General features: G+C 37.6%; 1 protein-coding gene across 1 annotated transcript in view; it reads right to left on the bottom strand.

The window, feature by feature from the left end:
• The window catches only part of LOC149156954 (uncharacterized), a 48403-nt gene extending 35875 nt beyond the window's left edge, over positions 1–12528 (bottom strand). The window contains exon 1 of the mRNA XM_089438898.1: positions 12214–12528. The gene's annotated coding sequence lies outside the window, so the exon portion shown is untranslated. The remainder of the gene's footprint in view (positions 1–12213) is intronic.
• Between the last annotated feature and the right edge of the window lie 4744 nt (positions 12529–17272).

Genomic DNA, 17272 nt, shown 5'->3' with positions numbered 1-17272 from the left:
GCAAGGTGGAGAGAGAGTCAAAGAAAATATAATTACTCAAAGATGTTGCTTTGACCTTGAGAAGTGCTAACCTTGGGGATGGCAGGGCAAAGTTTGGTCTCGAAGCTAGGGCTTGGCTTTTCTCCCAATTCCATCATCGGAATGTCTTCAAATTTGGAGGAGGCCTAGAAGAAAGGCTAGCGCAGGAGACCCTAGGAGATCGAAATTTATTTGTGGTTAGCTTGGCAGGAAATTGATACCCTAGGCTCCCCAATGTGGCTAGACTTGGGAGAAGACGAAAGAATAGGAGTTTTGGTGACCACCCTTGCTAGATCAGTGCCTTAATACTTGGGAGAATGGATTCTATGTTGATTATGTGTAAGATTTCTTGGTTCCCAATCAAGGAGGCCTCAAAATTACCTCACAATCCCTCTAGGTCAAGTGAAAGCAATCTTGCAGCTTTTATATTTCAAATGCACAAGAGGAATGGCTTGTCAAGGTCAAATTTTACCTCTAGGAGATTTCGCTCATACTACATGGGCCAATACATGGAGAGAACATTATAATAGAGACAATGCCACAATATTAAGCAATAATTTGCATGCAACAATTAGCCTTAGAACAATGAAAATCCCATCCAGCATATATGACAAAAGTAACAAGAATAGTATCAAAATTTCGTACTTACATGTAGTAGCGTATATCCAACCATTCACAAATGATAATAAAGAAGCTCCAAGAGAAGATAGACCAATAACCATACATCAAAATTCATCCATAAATGCTCCAATTCATCCTCCAGTAAAAAGTGCGAAATTTTCTAAAGAAAAGAGAGATCCAATCCAAAGTAATGATGAGAAATGATCTCACCTCACTTCTATTTATACACATCTAAGAAGTTTGAATTAGCCTCCTTGGCCTACATAAGCCCCAAAAACAAAATAATGTGTTAATAATACAACATTTTGGTGACAAGCCCACCAAACTAGCTCACAAATGAAGAAGTAAGTTTCTCGAGAGGTCAAATAATAATCTATAAATGTCGTAGGGCCCTCTAAGAGGCCTAATGAGGTCCATGGGTGCCACAATGAAGAATAAGACCCTCAAAAGCAGTGGACAAGGGGTTGGCCCCTTATAATAACCTGTGGTGCTCCAAATGACTGTGGGGGCACACAAGTGTCCTCATGGGTCTCCAAACAAATCGAAGATGCCTATAGGTTGCCCTCAAGGGTTAGGATGATAATGTAGGAGATGCCACATCATCGTAGAAGTCCTGGATCATCTGCCAAGTGTATGGTGTAGATCTGGGGCCAACTGAGCATGATGGATCAAGTGCATCCTCCTCGTCCAATAAGTGAACCACGAGCAATCTCTGAATGGTTGTGGGGATCCATGAAGTGCAATCTGCTGCTGTGGAGGCCCATGGCTCTCAACGCACACCCTATATGTGCCATTGTAGCCCTCTGGAGGATTTGGACCCCAAACCCCAAATGGAAACCATCTGCAATCCTGCATAAGATCCAATGCGTCCCCTAGGCTTCTAGTACAACAAGTCATTAAAGAGATCGAGTAAATGAGCTTACCTAATCATGGACCACAGGCAATGACTTCATAATGGCCTGCCCTTTCATGATGGGCTTCGAGATGTGCCAATGTCTGCTAAACTCCTAATGGGGTTAACCAAGTGCCTTATTAGGTGGTTTTTGTTTCTAAAGTGGATAATATAGTCAAGGTACATCTATCAAAACGTGGTGGCATGGGGCAGATAGGTGAATGAAGTAGGGAATGAGAAGGGGTAGCCCTGGGCCACACATTGGGGTACAAGGGTAGCTAATAAGAGGGAAGCCCACAATTCGGTTTATAATGTGTAGGAGAGAGCAATCGTGGTACATGAGGTGCCCCAGCCTTGATTTTTCCACCCTTCTTTATATGTCTTTTGCCTTTTTATGATTTTCTCTGATTAACTGCTCGGGGCTCAATGGGTTAGAGCATGATGTATACGATATAGAAGTGATTTCCCCCCTTCAAGGTGGGTGGTTCATCGCCCACCAAGGGTTGGGACAATCATGGGTTCCTTTATGATGAGGAAGGCTCATAGAACCTATTGGAACAAGGGTGATGGCCATGATGATGGGGTAGAGCTCATGTATTGTCTTTTGTCCACATGCTAAATGTTTTTGTCCCGACCATATTTTGCATTTTGTGGTACTTTTCCTGTTGAATGTGGCCATATATGCTTTTAACTTTCCTTTTAGCTACATCAACCTCTGAGCTTCATTCCAAGCCATGACCCAAGGTGTGGACAAGGGGAAGGGGCGAGCTGACCCTATGTGGACCGGATGGAGGTATGTCGACCCAGGTGGAAGAAATGATGGATGGGGTAATCACGAGTGGAAAGAGGGTAATATAAGCGGATAAGGGAGCAGGAGCACACAACCAAAATCGAGGTTTTCCGTGGTCCCTAAAACAAAATGGTCATTAAAAGAGATCCCACAAGACTAGAATCCAAGGTTAATTCCTAAAGGGATCTAGGGGACCGAAGCACAGACCTAGCCAATTCTTTCCGCCAAATCCCCCATTAATCCATGCCCAAAAGTGTCCATGATAAGCAAACTAGAAAACTCAATTTCAAAATGACAAGCCATACCTTTAGATTCAAGAGGCACGCCTTCAAACATACGATCATGGCAGGTGGGCGAGGGAGCACATGGCTGGCGAAGGTGGCAAAGAAATGGCACAATGAGCTAGTTGATCGCTGCAAGGGGCTGCTGGCTGCCAACGGAGGACCATCTTAGAGAAAAAAATTCTCCTAGGGATATTACCCACAAAATGGTGGGTAACAGTCTTCATATACCAAGTGGTCTCTTGGGCTCCAATGACTCTTCACATTCCTCCACCCAACCCTTAGTGGATTACGTGTCCAACAACAATCGACAACCAAAGTCAATCAATCATGAAGGAGCAGAGGCGTGAGTGGACTGCAAAAGGTTGTCACGGCCGAGAAGGGTCGCCCGCCAGTCGTTACAAAAAGGCAGCGGTCATAAACGCAAGCCACGGGTTGAGTAAATCAAACAACAAAGCCATTGAGGAAGATTTGCGCAGCCTATGTGAAGGTTGCAACAGCAGATAGCAGCGATCAAGAGACACTGGATAACACCAGGTGTAGAGCTGTAGAAGTTCCATGATCGGTGGATTGAGGTGTGAGAATAGGCCGCAAAGGGGCTAGGCCGGGTCATGGGCAACGACCGTGGGTTGTCAGACAACAACAGTAGCACATGGTCGAGACTCTATGATCATGGTCAACACTGAGACAAGCCGAGCCCATGGAGACCATGCGACGATAGTGGAGGGTGAAGCCAGCGTTGAGTAGATTGCAGAGTTCAACCAACATGGGAAACAGTTGGGCCACGGGTTGAGGAAAGACCGTGAGGGTCGTCAACAACTACCAACAGACATCATCTCAGCCAATGTTATCAGACCGAATTGTTCATCAAACCGGAAAACCTTGTGGACCAGGAACCGAATAAAAATAAATAAAATAAAAATAAAAACAAAAACAACAATTAAAGAAATAGAAAAAACAAAGGAACAACCAAAAAAAACAACAACAACAAAAACAAAAAAAAACACATAAAATATTCATATTTTAAAGAAAAAACATATATATTCATGTGCATCCATATGAATCCAAACCATTTATACACAAATATGCAAAATCTCTCATTTATATAGCAAGTAATAGTGCATATAACCAAAATAGCACTTAGTGCAAAACATTGATGAACCAAAAATGTTACAAACATCAAGAAGCAGGCTCTAAAAGGCCTTTATAGTCCAAAATAACATGATAGATCATAGTATTATACTACAAGCTACAACTACAACAAATCAATGATCAAATCATCAATCATCATTTGATTCCTAATAATCCTCCTCATACTCATTTGAAGAATGAGTAGCATCCAAGTCTGCAATGGGATTATGGCTTGATTCCCCTGGCCCTGAAGCTGCCATTGGTGCTTCTAATATATCTACCTCTACATCCTCTGGAGTTGGGTCCAAGTCCAACCAAGAAAGGTCTTCATTGTCGAATGTTGATGCTTGACTCTCCACAACCCATTCTGGTGTTGGAACAAAGTCACCCAAGACATTGTTGCTTGATTTAGGGGTTTTATTATGCAATTGGTTGTGCCTCAACCTAAGGTTGTACTGAACAAAAACCATGTCATCTAACCGTTTTTGCTCCAAACGATTCTTCTTCTTAGAGTGGATACGCTCAAACACACTCTCCAACAACTCTCCAAGACTCCAATGAGTGCTTCAAATCTGCAAAAAATCTCCCTCAAAATAACCCTGCAAAAAACTCTCTGAATTGTCCTCACCGAACTCAGTTCAAGAATTGCAAGACTCAAATGAATAGTGTGAGTGAAATAGAGGGGGTGGGGGTGTTTAAATAGCTTTAAGGGGGCTAGAGTAGCGTCAAAAATTAGGAAAAATAATAAAAAATTAAAAATTAAAAATAAAGATAAAAACGCTTTTTTTAATGCCCAGGCGGCGCGGCTGTAGGCCTACCAGTCTTTTCCAGTTCAGACCAATTTTGCCCCCAAACCGGTCGGACTGGCCGGTTCTAATAACATTGGTCTCAGCAGAACTACCATTGATATCCGCCAGTTGGGTGGATGCATGAGAGTAGTTGTGCAAGGAAGAGTTGTGTGAGATAGTCAATCGGTGGTGTTGCAGGGACCGTGGGCAGGGCACGTGACCGAAGGAAGCCAGGGGTGGTAGCCAGTGGCCATAGCTGCCGACCAACAGGATGATAAGGAGTAGAGCCCAAGGCAAGTGGAGGCAGCCACTCAGTCAGTGACTCCCAGTCAATGTTTTAAAACTCCGACTCCGAAACGGTAATGACTCGGCCGGCTCGATTTCAATGACTCGGTCGTTGTAAAAAATACATTAAATATTTATTTTTTTTATAAAAAAAACATAATTTTAAAGATTTTAAACATAAGTTTAAAGATTTTCATTCATGTTTCCAAACGCACAGCATTATAATATAGATGGAAGACAACATATGATCAAAGTAGGCTCATGAACCAATCCACTATATCAAAATGGTACCCAATGGCAATACATAGTCAACTGTCATACATGATCAAAGACTCAAAACAAAATACAAATAACCAAGGAGGCTAGAAATGGCCTCTACAACAAAAGTAAACTGTGATGGTGACCAGACTGCAATACTAGTACTACTGGCTAGTAGCTACTGCCAGAGGAGCCAAGATCATCTCGACCAATCTCTGGATCATCATCATCAGAGTCAGACAAGGGGCCCCATGGCTCCTCCTCATCATCATCGTCTCCAACTGCAACTGTAGAAGTGGTACCAGTACCACTAGCAGGCTGTGCAGCAGATGCAAGCTGAGATAGAGTAGATATGCGGCTGCGCTTCTGTCGTGGCTGAGCAGAGGAAGCACCTACAACTGGAGTCCTTGCTGGCTGTGAGACTGAGGTTGGTGGATTGGGATCTGCATTCAACTGAATAGGCTGAAGTTGAACAACATGTTCAAGTTCAACTGATGTCTCCATATCTATATCTACATCAAGATCCTCATCAGGATCAAACTCTGGTGGACGACTCTCCACTACCCAATCTGATGTTGGATCAATGTCTTCCAACACAATGGGATCTGAATCAGGTCTTTTGTTCAGCAATTGGTTTCGTCTGAGCCGAAGGTTGTATTGGACATAAACTAGATCATTCAACCGTTTTTGATCCAAACGGTTTCTCTTCTTTGTGTGAATCCTCTCAAAGACAGACCAATTGCGCTCACACCCAGATGCACTGCAAGTTTGACTCAAAATACGAATTGCAAACCTTTGCAATTCAGGGCACTGGCCACCAAAGGCCTCCCACCATTGTGCTGCAAAAAACATAGGAGTGTAATGAATTATGAGTTAGATGAAGGTTGAAGCTCAACAAAATTACAAATTATATCTAACTTTCAAATTATAAATGATTTAACAAACTTTAATAAAAAAAGTAAAACCATTAAGAAATTGAAAATTGAAATTTTTGTTTACCTGGCTCATCTGCTTCTCTTGCAATCTTTGCTAGGTTCTTCCCAAAGGTACCTGATGCATTGCTGAAGGATGTGACCTGTCGATGTATCTCCAGCTGATCAGACTCCGATGGGATCATGCGTTCAATGCAATCAACCAGTCCATCTCTAACCTCCCCCCTCAAAGCTCCTGACTCCTTAGCTTTATAATGATACCGTGGGTTCAAAAAATACCCAGCTGCATGTATAGGGCGATGGAGTTGATTGTTCCATCTTTCATCAATGATTGCCCAAATGGGCCCATACTTTGCCACTCTATCCTTGTATGCTGTCTTTATTTGCTCCTTTGCTTGATCCATAGCCTCATAAATGAAGCCCATAGCCAACCTTTCCCCATCCACCAACCGCAACACCTTAACTAGTGGCTCAGCAAACTTCAAAATCTCTGTTGCCTTTCTCCAAAAAGTTTCTTCATGGACTTTCCTTTTCAATTCTTTGCCTTCTGGTTTATTAGACCAATTGCTTTGATTCCATTCATCACTGGAAAACATCTTTTGCAAGTTTCTATGTTGGGAAAGCATAGATTGCAATGTCAAAAAATGTGTAGCAAATCTAGTGATGGCAGGCCTAATAATATCCTTGCCTCCAGTGTGTTTCCTCATGAGACTCAAAACCAGTGTATGATTGTAGATAAATTTTGTTATGCTTTTGGCATGATCTATAGTGTTTTTGACCCAATCTAATTTTCCAATATCCTCAAGCATGAGGTCTATGCAATGTGCAGCGCATGGGGTCCAAAAGATGGTCTTGTGTTTCTCCTCTAACAGTTTACCAGCAAGAACATAGTTAGAGGCATTATCTGTGATGATTTGAACAACATTAGCCACCCCCACCTCCTGAACAACCTAATCCAATAGCTGAAACAACAAGTGGCCATCTTTTACCTTATCAGATGCATCAACTGATTTTAAAAACATGGTTCCCTGTGGGCAGAAGACAAGAAAGTTTATGATGGTACGGTTTCTTTGATCAGTCCATCCATCTGACATGATGGTACACCCTGTTCTTGCCCATGAGTCCCTGAACTCTTGCAAATACTCATTAATGGATTGAATTTCTTTCTGCAAATGAAACCCCCTTAGCTCATGCATAGTAGGGCCTTTGAAGCCTTTTCCAGCAGCATGTATGGCATCAAACATAGGCTCATAATATGGTGAACGAGCAGCATTAAAGGGGATATCAGCATCATACCACCATCTAGCTATGTACTCACAAGCAGTCTCCCTCAATTCTTTCTTCCAATGGTCATCTAAAGTGGGCTGAATTTGACCTTTACTAACTTCAGGACCATGTGCATCTGATGGAGAGGAGGGAGTGAAATAACTTTTGATAGTCACATCACCCTTTTTCAAATTCATTCTATCCTTTCCCTTATCTTGAACAGAACCAAAAGAGGGAGGAACATAACGGAAAGGGTTGGATGCCTCAGTTTGAGAGATAGAGGAAGAACCCTCAAAATCATAGTGGGGGTTGGTAGCCATCATTTTTTGTATCTCCCTCTTCCTCCCAATTTCAGCCTGTATCTCTTTATGCCTAGCCTTATCTTCTTTAAATTTCTCAAAGCTGGCCAACAAATTCTTTCTAATCTCCCCAATTTCTGGTGAGGTACATGGGGTAATTTGGCCTCTAATCCCTGCCAAGTGTTGTTTCAGCCTATTAATGCCCCCAGGACCTTCCTTAATTTTCCTATGGCAAAATTTGCAATGCATTTGACTATCAACCATTTCAACATATGCCCAAGTAGGATCTCTTGCTCTAGGTGCCATTTTTTGACTAGGAAAACAATCTGAAAATGAAAAAAAAAAAAAAAAAACAATGATTCAATGTTCATTTATTTGACAAAAAACACTCTCTAAGCTTTCTTGATATGCACCTAAAATTTACTAAGCAAAAACAAATTTATAGAGGTGGAAAAAAATACCTCCAGGCACAAACTGCCTCCTCAAGCTTGCTCCAAGAATCAGCTCCTCAATGCTGCTCCAAATGGCTGCCCAAGAAGCTCCTCACTCCAGCTACAATGCTCCTCCAAGACTCCTCACTGCTGCTCCAAAACAAGCTCAAGAACTGCTCACTAATTCTCAAAGAAGACTCTCACTCAAATGCATAAGACTGTTGTGAGTGAATGAGAGCACTTGGGTGTCTTAAATAGGGTTTGGGAGGGGGAAATGGACCCCAAAAACATTTAGCATATTATTATAACAGTTTGGGATCCATAAACTTCATTAAACAATTAAAAAATACCAAAAAAATGTTTATTTTTATGTGTTTAACGCATGCCTGGCCGTTCCTTTGTGACTCGGCCGAGTCATATCGGAACCGGCCGGGTAGACCGAGTCACACATGACTCGGCTGAGTCATGTGTGACTCGGTCTACCGGACCGTTTCCTTGGCCGGGTCAGTCCTCCAAGCATCAACTCGGTTCAACTCGGCCGTTTCGGTTTCGAAACGGCCGGTTTTTAAAACATTGCTCCCAGTATAGGGAGAGTTCGAGCCAAGTGGACAAACGATTTCTTTAGGGAGGATCATAAGAGACTTGGATCTCCAGTAACACCTTTAGTCAGAGAAAGCAACCACAAAGGTACACGGGGTACATGACGTTTATGACTAAGGTGATAGACTCAGAGAATAGGAGTATGATTGGTAAGAATAGGTCTTAAGATCAAATTCCACAATAGGAAGCAGGGAAGCCTTCTAGTTCAGAGGGAGCAGTTGCAGCAGCGGAGAGCGTGGTAGTGTTGGAAACAGATCCAAGCGGAAGAGGTTCTTCTAGAAGTACCTTCCTCACTAAGAGGAAGTGTTGGAAATGTAGCGAGCAAGGTCTTCTAGCTTGTGCCTTAGCCAATGAAGACCTCAAGTTGTCCTCAGGAGATAGACTTCAGTTATGATGAGTTATTTCCAGTTTACTGGAGTAATCATCAAGTTAGCATGCGTAGTGTTGGAGCTTTAGTTAAGTGGAGTCTTCATCCGTTTGACTACAAAACAAGGTGGCAATTAGCAGTTCAGTTAGAGCGAGTTAGTCTTCATTCTTGATTGAAGGAAGAGCGAGTTAGATCTCCAGTGTTGATTGGAGAGGGCACAAGATAACAACTCCAGTGATGATTGGAAGGAGAGCAACACTCTCAATTAACTCGCTATCAGAGCTCGAGTTCTATATTTGAACTAGCCTAATTTAGCATGGATCGAATCTATAAAAGAAGGACGAAGGCACAAGGATAAGACAAGTTTTATGCACAAAGGTTTGTGTGACAAGAGTCAAGACAGAGCTCACATGTTGTGAGAGAGCCTTGTTTGCGGAGAGCGCAAAGAGATTGTGTCCTAAGTAATAGGAGATCACAAGTGTGCTAGGATTTAGGAGCTGTGATCAAGTTTTTTTCCAGAGCAAGACTAGGCTAGATCAGCAGGAGAACATATCTGTTCTCAAGAGACAGAGTTCTTTGTATTTGATCTATTTGCTCAGTCAATAAATATCACATCAAGGAGAGGGTTTTCCCAGTTGGGTTTCCCAAGAAAATTATTGTGTCTCTTGTGTAATTGTGTCTTTATCTCTGTGTTTAATTCCGATGTTTTTTAGTGTTGAGAAATTCTGTGTCTTGGTCAAAAGAATTAGTTTCAGATTGTTCATCATAGAAGTTGCAGAATTTCAATGAAATTCAACAAGGCCCAGTGGATGAATCTGTAATCATGCTGTATTTTTTACCTCTACATTAATATAGAACTTCCCTTTCAGGTTTTCATATACAAAAAACAGGGGACTCCTTAAACAGAATAATCTATCTGCAGTGAAAATCCAAGAAGGTAGGTGGTTATACAACTGACAAGGCTTGGCTCAGACAAGATAGTTATATTCTTATTTGGTTCCTGACCTCACAAGGGAGATTAGTTGTTCTGGGACAAAGGATGATATTTTTAATCTTTTAGCAGTAAAGAGGCTTTTCTATAACACTTTAACTCAATGTAGCTTCAGAATTTTGGGGCCATTGGTTGGCCATCTCTTTGAACAAAAGCATCTTTCATTGTTCTTGAAATAATGACTCCAATTGTTTGGATTGGTAGCTCCCATCTGCATTGTGCTTCTACTATCCATGTTTTGTTTGCAATCTATTTATCTTACTTTACCCAAAAATAGATTTAAAAAATTTGGACCGATTTCACAAGAAAATCACTCCTCACACCACACATTGCCTCCTTCAAATACACACTAAAAATATGCAAATATCTACTTGCTCCTAAAATTTCTAGATTAAGCTGTAGGTTGGCCTCATTTATGTTGCACGTATTTAATAGTGAGCCTGTTTCCTGACTAATTCAAACATCCATGTTCTAAATTCCAGATGTGTTGCGCACTTACACAAATGACCTATTTTGAATTAATCCCAAAAAATAAATTAGTTTGCATTCTACATATGGTGTTGGGCATGGATTGTGAGTTAAGAGTTTCCATTACTTCAGACACTTTAACGGTAAAATTTATTTTTTGATACATTTTCTTTTAACACATTTTCTCTAGAGTTTAACCAACCAGATGGCGACAACACTGTTTCGCATGTGTTCCTTTCCTATGGCATGCTTGCGTGTTGTTTGAAGGCTTAATATTTAGCTAAATGTTCTGAAGTGAACCCTGATTTCAAATTGTGGTTAAACCAACATTTTTTTGGTTCTTTCACATTCTAATCTTCAACACCACATTTCAAAAAATGTTAACAAAAGCTTCCCCGGTACCTTCGTTTCTGGGTGTTCTTTCAACAATTAGAAATTGCTATAGACAGTATCACCGGCAATAGGAAGATGTTTAATGCACTAATTTCCATTTCAAGTACCGCACAGTATGCTGCATCCACGTAGATCTGCGATCCTTTAACATTGAACATTCTTACATGAAACAAAAGGGTTATCTGTAATATAAAAGTACCTAAAGAGGCCGATTGAATAAGATTGCAAGTTGTGAAGACAACTAAGTTCCATTTGTGCGTATATACATCATATTTCCATAGCAAACGTGGTTTTTAATTAATTAATACCATTGTCATATCACGGCAGCTAGCCCATCAGTTAAAAACTTAAAACAAATAAAAATGCAAGCAATTAGCAAAAATAGGAAAAGCCTATCGGTTCCAATCTCACTTATGAGTGATAATTGAATAGCTTTACTTGACTGTGAATCCCTGAGATTTTAACATGCAGAAACCAAGATAAAGAATCAATGCACCTACTGATGCCATTAGGGAAAATGACAGATCAATCACTTAAGTCTTATATAACTATGCATAGACATTCCTGTTGTGAAATCACAAATGTCAAACCGATCAAGCCTTAAATTTTTCTTTGGAAGTGCTTTCTTCAAACTCCAGAAGCATTACAGTTAGTCCAAATATGTCATGCACCAGAAGCGGCCCATTCTCACATGTGAGACACCATTGAAGAATTGATGACGAATCGCGGGCATTTTCGATCAGCTAAGCTTCGCGAACAGGGGAGTACTATTTCATCAAAATCACCGAGGACTTTCACTTAGCCCCAATAGCTTTATTTGTGTAGCCGGGGAATTAAACCTTAGCAGTTGGCCTAAGATGCTACTGCCTTCCTCACTGAACAACAATAACCCAATTGGCTAAAGCCCGGGGTTTGAATTGTGTCCCTAGCCGTAGCTGCATTCCAATTAACCAGTAGCAAGTTCTACGGTTGCAATGACATACCCATCATCATGTGACTGAAACTGCTCAATCTCCTCGGCCATGTGAGCAACTATGGCAAACCATGTGTTCTCAAACGAACACCAACCCTCTACATTCCAAAATTAAACCCTACCAAACCCACGTGACAAACCTAGCATTCAATAAAAACCTAAGAAAATCTACGAAAACCCACTTGTCATATGAAGGGCCTGAACAGGTCACTATGAATAGAGTACAAAATGCTTCTCTTAAACGAAGTTTTAAGCGCCTTTACCTCTCGTTTATTGCACCCTCATGTATGTGCATTATTGCATAACAAATGAATAGGCATTTCGTTGGCTATCAAAATTTAAATAAGATCTTCTCTGTTTTTCTGGGGAATGGAATACAATGATCGAATCATACAACTAGCATACCGTCAATTGGAAATACATACATACCAGGGTTATGCTGACCAAACAGACAGCTTTGGTGTGTCAAACAGGGCCGAATGAACACCAGCTTTCAGTGGTTCGATGCAAAGTTTGAAAGCAGAAGAAGCTGCGAGAATACGTTCCGTTGAAGTAGACTCTGCGTGCATGTGGATTTACCTCGACAATATACCAACCATGGAGAGATTCAGTGAATAGATTGTGCGCTTATGGAATTTGTTGGACGTGGACTGTATGTCTACACTGTTCATGTTTAGTTGTTTTTCTAAAACTGTTCATTTGCTTGCCACATGATTCTGGTCTCTAACTTTTGATAAAGCAAAATGTTCTTTCTTTTCTTTTTTAACATAAATTGTTAAACATATTTTCTTTGCTATTTAGTTTTAGGCTTAATACTTTTTAATGGGCAGGAAGATGCATATAAATATGAAAGCAATTGCACCACTAATCTCAACTATATATTCTCAATTATATGATATTCGGGAAACTATTTGTAAGTATTTTTACTCATATAATTATAATATAAATTTGATTTGTAAATAAGCTTACTTATGTTGTTGTATAATTATAATATAAATTTAATATTTATTTTAATAGTAAAATGTAATTTAATTATTAAATATTCATAATGAAAAAGGATATTGATTTTCTAGATATTATTTTAATTGAAAAATATTTTAAAATTGAAATTTTAAATTATTATTATTTTATTTAAGTGTTTATTTTTAATTTTAGTTTGGACAATTAATTTGGTAATATCTCTTTTCAAGAGTGTTGACGTCAATAATCCATCCAATTATAGGACCATAATGATAAACTTTTTGTTTGGAAAATTATTTGGAAGCATGCTAGAAAATGAAATCAGCAAGTGGGCAGAAAAAAGAGATAGGCGTGCTAAAAGGCAAGCAGGTTTTAGACCTAAACATTCCACAGTTGATCATTGTATAACTTTAAGGCACATCATTGAAAAAGTTTGGGAGAAAAAGAAAGAAGTATTTTGTTGCTTTGTTGATTTTACAAAAGCGTTCGCACGGTTCCTAGGGATAAGCTTTGGCACATAATGGAGGAACTTGGGGTTCCTAAACATTTGAGAGCAGTTGTGCATAGGATGTATGAAGAGGTGAAAGTCAAAATTATAACTTCAGCAGGCATTTCTAAAAGTTTTAGAAGCGATATTGGGGTCAAGCAAGGTTGTCCATTGTCTCTTACCCTTTTTTGTTTATATATCGACAAGCTTGAGGAGTGGTTAAGTTCGCAAGGGGGTGATGGTATATATTTGGGTAAGTTTGTTATAAGGCTTCTTTTGTATGCAGACAACCTTATTCTGATTGTTAAATCTACTATTGGTTTGCAAGAGCGCTTACTATCCCTTGAGCATTTTTGTAGAAGGGTGGGGATGCAAGTCAATATTAGCAAAACGAAAATAGTGGTTTTCTCTAAAAAAAGAAAACATGACCAACATAAGTTCTACTTTGAAGGCAACATTTTGGAAGAAGTTACGGATTACAAATACCTCAAAATTGACTTCAACAAAATCTAAGTTTGGATGGTTGTAGAAAGAAAAGAACTTTGGGTGGTTGGAAAGCATTTTATGTTTTTCAAAATAGGTGTAGAGAGGCAGATTTATGGGACTGAAAAACCACTCAAACTCTTTTTGTGCTTCTAGTGATTCTAGTGATTCTCTATGACTGTGAACTTTGGGCCAGTAGTACATCCAACATGCAGTAGAAACAAATTGAGAAAATTCAGAAGCGTTTGATAACAAACAAATTCAAATTAAAAGTATAGTTCCTTATGCTATCTTGTTAAGTGAAACATTGGTTGCTCTTATTGAAGCAATTGCTATGGTGCGAGTCATAAGGTATTTAAAAGAAATTGAGCAAATGGAAGAGGGCAGATGGTCTGAGGTTGTCTTTAATGACATATTGTGCAAAAGAAAAAAGACTTGGATGCATCAAAATAACAAATGATTTAGTAAATGGGTTATTTGCTTGAACACGTGTCCCATAAACAATAAAGAGATAAAAGATTTTGTTATGGATAAGTTCCACAAGCATACTTGTGATAAGGAGATAGGGAGAAAGAAAAAGTACTATATTGAAGTATTTAATCCCACTCATAACCATCAACAAAAAGCCTACATAGAGTCCAATATTTATTGGAGAGCCAAAATTGTTATTGCCAAGTTAAGGACTAGTTCTCATCAACTTCGTTGTGAAACAGGGTGCTGGAAAAGGCCAAAAAAGTGTGGGAGGAAAGAGTATGTAGATATGCAGATATGCAGATATTCTGGCAACTGGCTCTTGGGATAATCTATTTAGTGAGGGGTTGGTCGAGAAGCTAGGAACATTTATTGTGAGGCTTCACAGGAAAAGGGTCGAATACATCAACGAGATGAAGAATCAATATTTCCCATAGGCTATCTTTAGCCTCGTGGATGTTAAAATAATTTTCTTTCTTTCCAATAATCTAAGAACACATCTTTATTAGATGTAACAATTTAAGAATTAGTCTACACTCAAACCAATATGGGGGAGATTTGTAAGAATTGGATGTAATGTAAGAAAGATTATATGTCAACATTTTTTAAATATTTTATTTTAATTTTATTTTTTAACATTTTTTAAATTTAATGTAAAAGCAAAAAGGTATAGGGGAGATGTGTAAAATAATGATTATGTAAACATATTTAAATCTAATTAATAAACACATAAAAACTTAATACTTACAATAAACTTGTGACATAAGAAGATTTATAATCATGGATATTCACCCCATTTTATCATGGATAGTATTAACTTATAAATAGACTTTGTTACGATACAATGGGTAAATATCATGGTTTATCATCAATACTCATTTCAAAATCAAAATATTGTATTTTAATTTTATTTTATAACATTTTTTAAGTTAAATCTAAAAGAAAAAAGTATGAGGGAGATATTATAATGTACCGGAAACATATTGACTTGGTCAAACTACATAAAACTAAAAATAAAAATAAAATAAAAAACATAAAATTAATAATTATATTTAGAAAGAAAGAAAGAAAATTATTTTAACATCCACAAGGCTAAAAATAGTTTATGGGACAAATTGCTTCTTCATCTAGTTGATGTATTCAACCATTTTCTTGTGAAGTTTCACAATAAACGCTCCCATCTTCTCGACAAACCCCTCAAGATAGTCTATGGGAAAGATTGTTTCTTCATCTGGTTGATGTATTCGGCCATTTTCCTGTGAAGTCGCAAAATAAACGCTCCATCTTCTCAACAAACCCCTCAAGATAGTCTATGAGAAAGATTGATTTTTCATATGGTTGATGTATTGGGTCATTTTCCTATGAAGTCGCACAATAAACACTCCATCTTCTCGATAAACCTCTCAATATAGCCTATGATAGAGATTGTTTCTTCATTTGGTTGATGGATTCGCCCATTTTCCTATGAAGCCTCACAATAAACACTCCCATCTTCTTACCAACCCCTAGCTAAATAGATTATTTGCAAAACTTTTCATGTTATCTTTGAAGGCCTGGCTTTTAAAATAAAATGTTGTAATGTAATGGGAGAGATGTTGTAATATAATGTTCCTAAGTCAAATTACATAAAAATTAAAATTAAATAAAAAGATTAATATAACCAAATGTAAACATTTTAACATGGTCAAAATAAAATAAAATAAAAATAAGAAAGTAAAAAATAACTCTATGAAAAAATGGCCCATAGTATTGACCCATGGTATTCATGTGGAATCTAACTTATTTAAAGGGGGAAATTAAACTCAAAATCAAAAATATATAGTAAGAATGAAACTCAAAATCAAAAATATACAGTGAGAATGGAAATCTATATAAATAATTTTAGATGATGTTTTTTAAATAATAATGATAAATTGACTTTAACTAATAATAATTAATAACATTCATTTTAATTATCAAAAAATAAAATTATAATAATATTTTAATTTTATTTTGTTCTAATATTAATTTATTTTAATGTGATTTTATTTATTTTTTGAATATTTTTTAATTATTATTTTAATATATTATAAATATAAAGAAATTACGATAGGGTTGATGTGTAGGTGTAATATAAGTATGTGAACAATTTTAAATAATAGCTCAATAACAAATAAAGCTATAAGTGATAAAGAAGATAAATGTAAGCATTTAAATGTTAGCTCAATTAATAATAAAAAGTTAAAGTAATAAAAATAATAAAATTCAATTTGTTATATTTTGATTTTGTTATTAACTTGTGAATAAGCTCTGTTACAATACCGTATTATCAGTAGCACATGTCCAAAACCCATAACTTATTTCACAATCAAAAAAATATATAACAATATGACAAGATCCTTAACCATAGTTATTCACCCCCACTTTACCATAGATATTATTAACTTGTAAATAGGATTTGTTAGAATATCATGGGCCAATGTCATGGTTTATCAATACCACATGCCCAAAAAACATAACTTATTTCACAATAAAAATATTTTATAACAATATGACAAGATTCTTATCTATGGATATTCACCCCACTTTATCATTGATATTATGAACTTGTGAATAGGCTTTGTTACAATACCATGGGCAGATACCATAACGTGCCCAAAAATCGTAACTTATTTCACAATTAAAATATTTTATAACAATATGACAAGATTCTCAACCATGTGCCATCATGTTCACCCCCACTTTATCATGGATCTTTTTAAATTGTAAATAGGTTTTGTTACAATTCCATGGGGCAATACCATAGCGTATCAATACCACATGCCCAAAAACAGTAACTTATGTCACAATCAAAATCCTCGCGACTACTAAAAATATTCCCATAAAAATTAAATAGGTTTTAATAAAATTAAAAATTAGAATACTTTTATATATAAAGATGTGAAATTTATATAATATAAATAATATTATTAAGAACCAATATAGATCAATCTTAATTAAGGACTCAAGCAATGAGAGCAAGCAAAGTGACTAACAATAATAGAGGAAATATAGTGCATGTTTCTTTTAAGTTTTTCATTATAGCATTTTCTTTTGACATGATTGATC

This window comes from Pinus tabuliformis, chromosome 9, assembly GCF_031772625.1.
Source record: "Pinus tabuliformis cultivar Carrire ecotype Pingquan chromosome 9, CPIR1, whole genome shotgun sequence".
In the NCBI taxonomy this organism is placed as follows: Eukaryota; Viridiplantae; Streptophyta; class Pinopsida; order Pinales; family Pinaceae; genus Pinus; species Pinus tabuliformis.
Note: the sequence above shows the minus strand (reverse complement) of the source record. Positions and strands in the feature narration are given on the sequence as shown.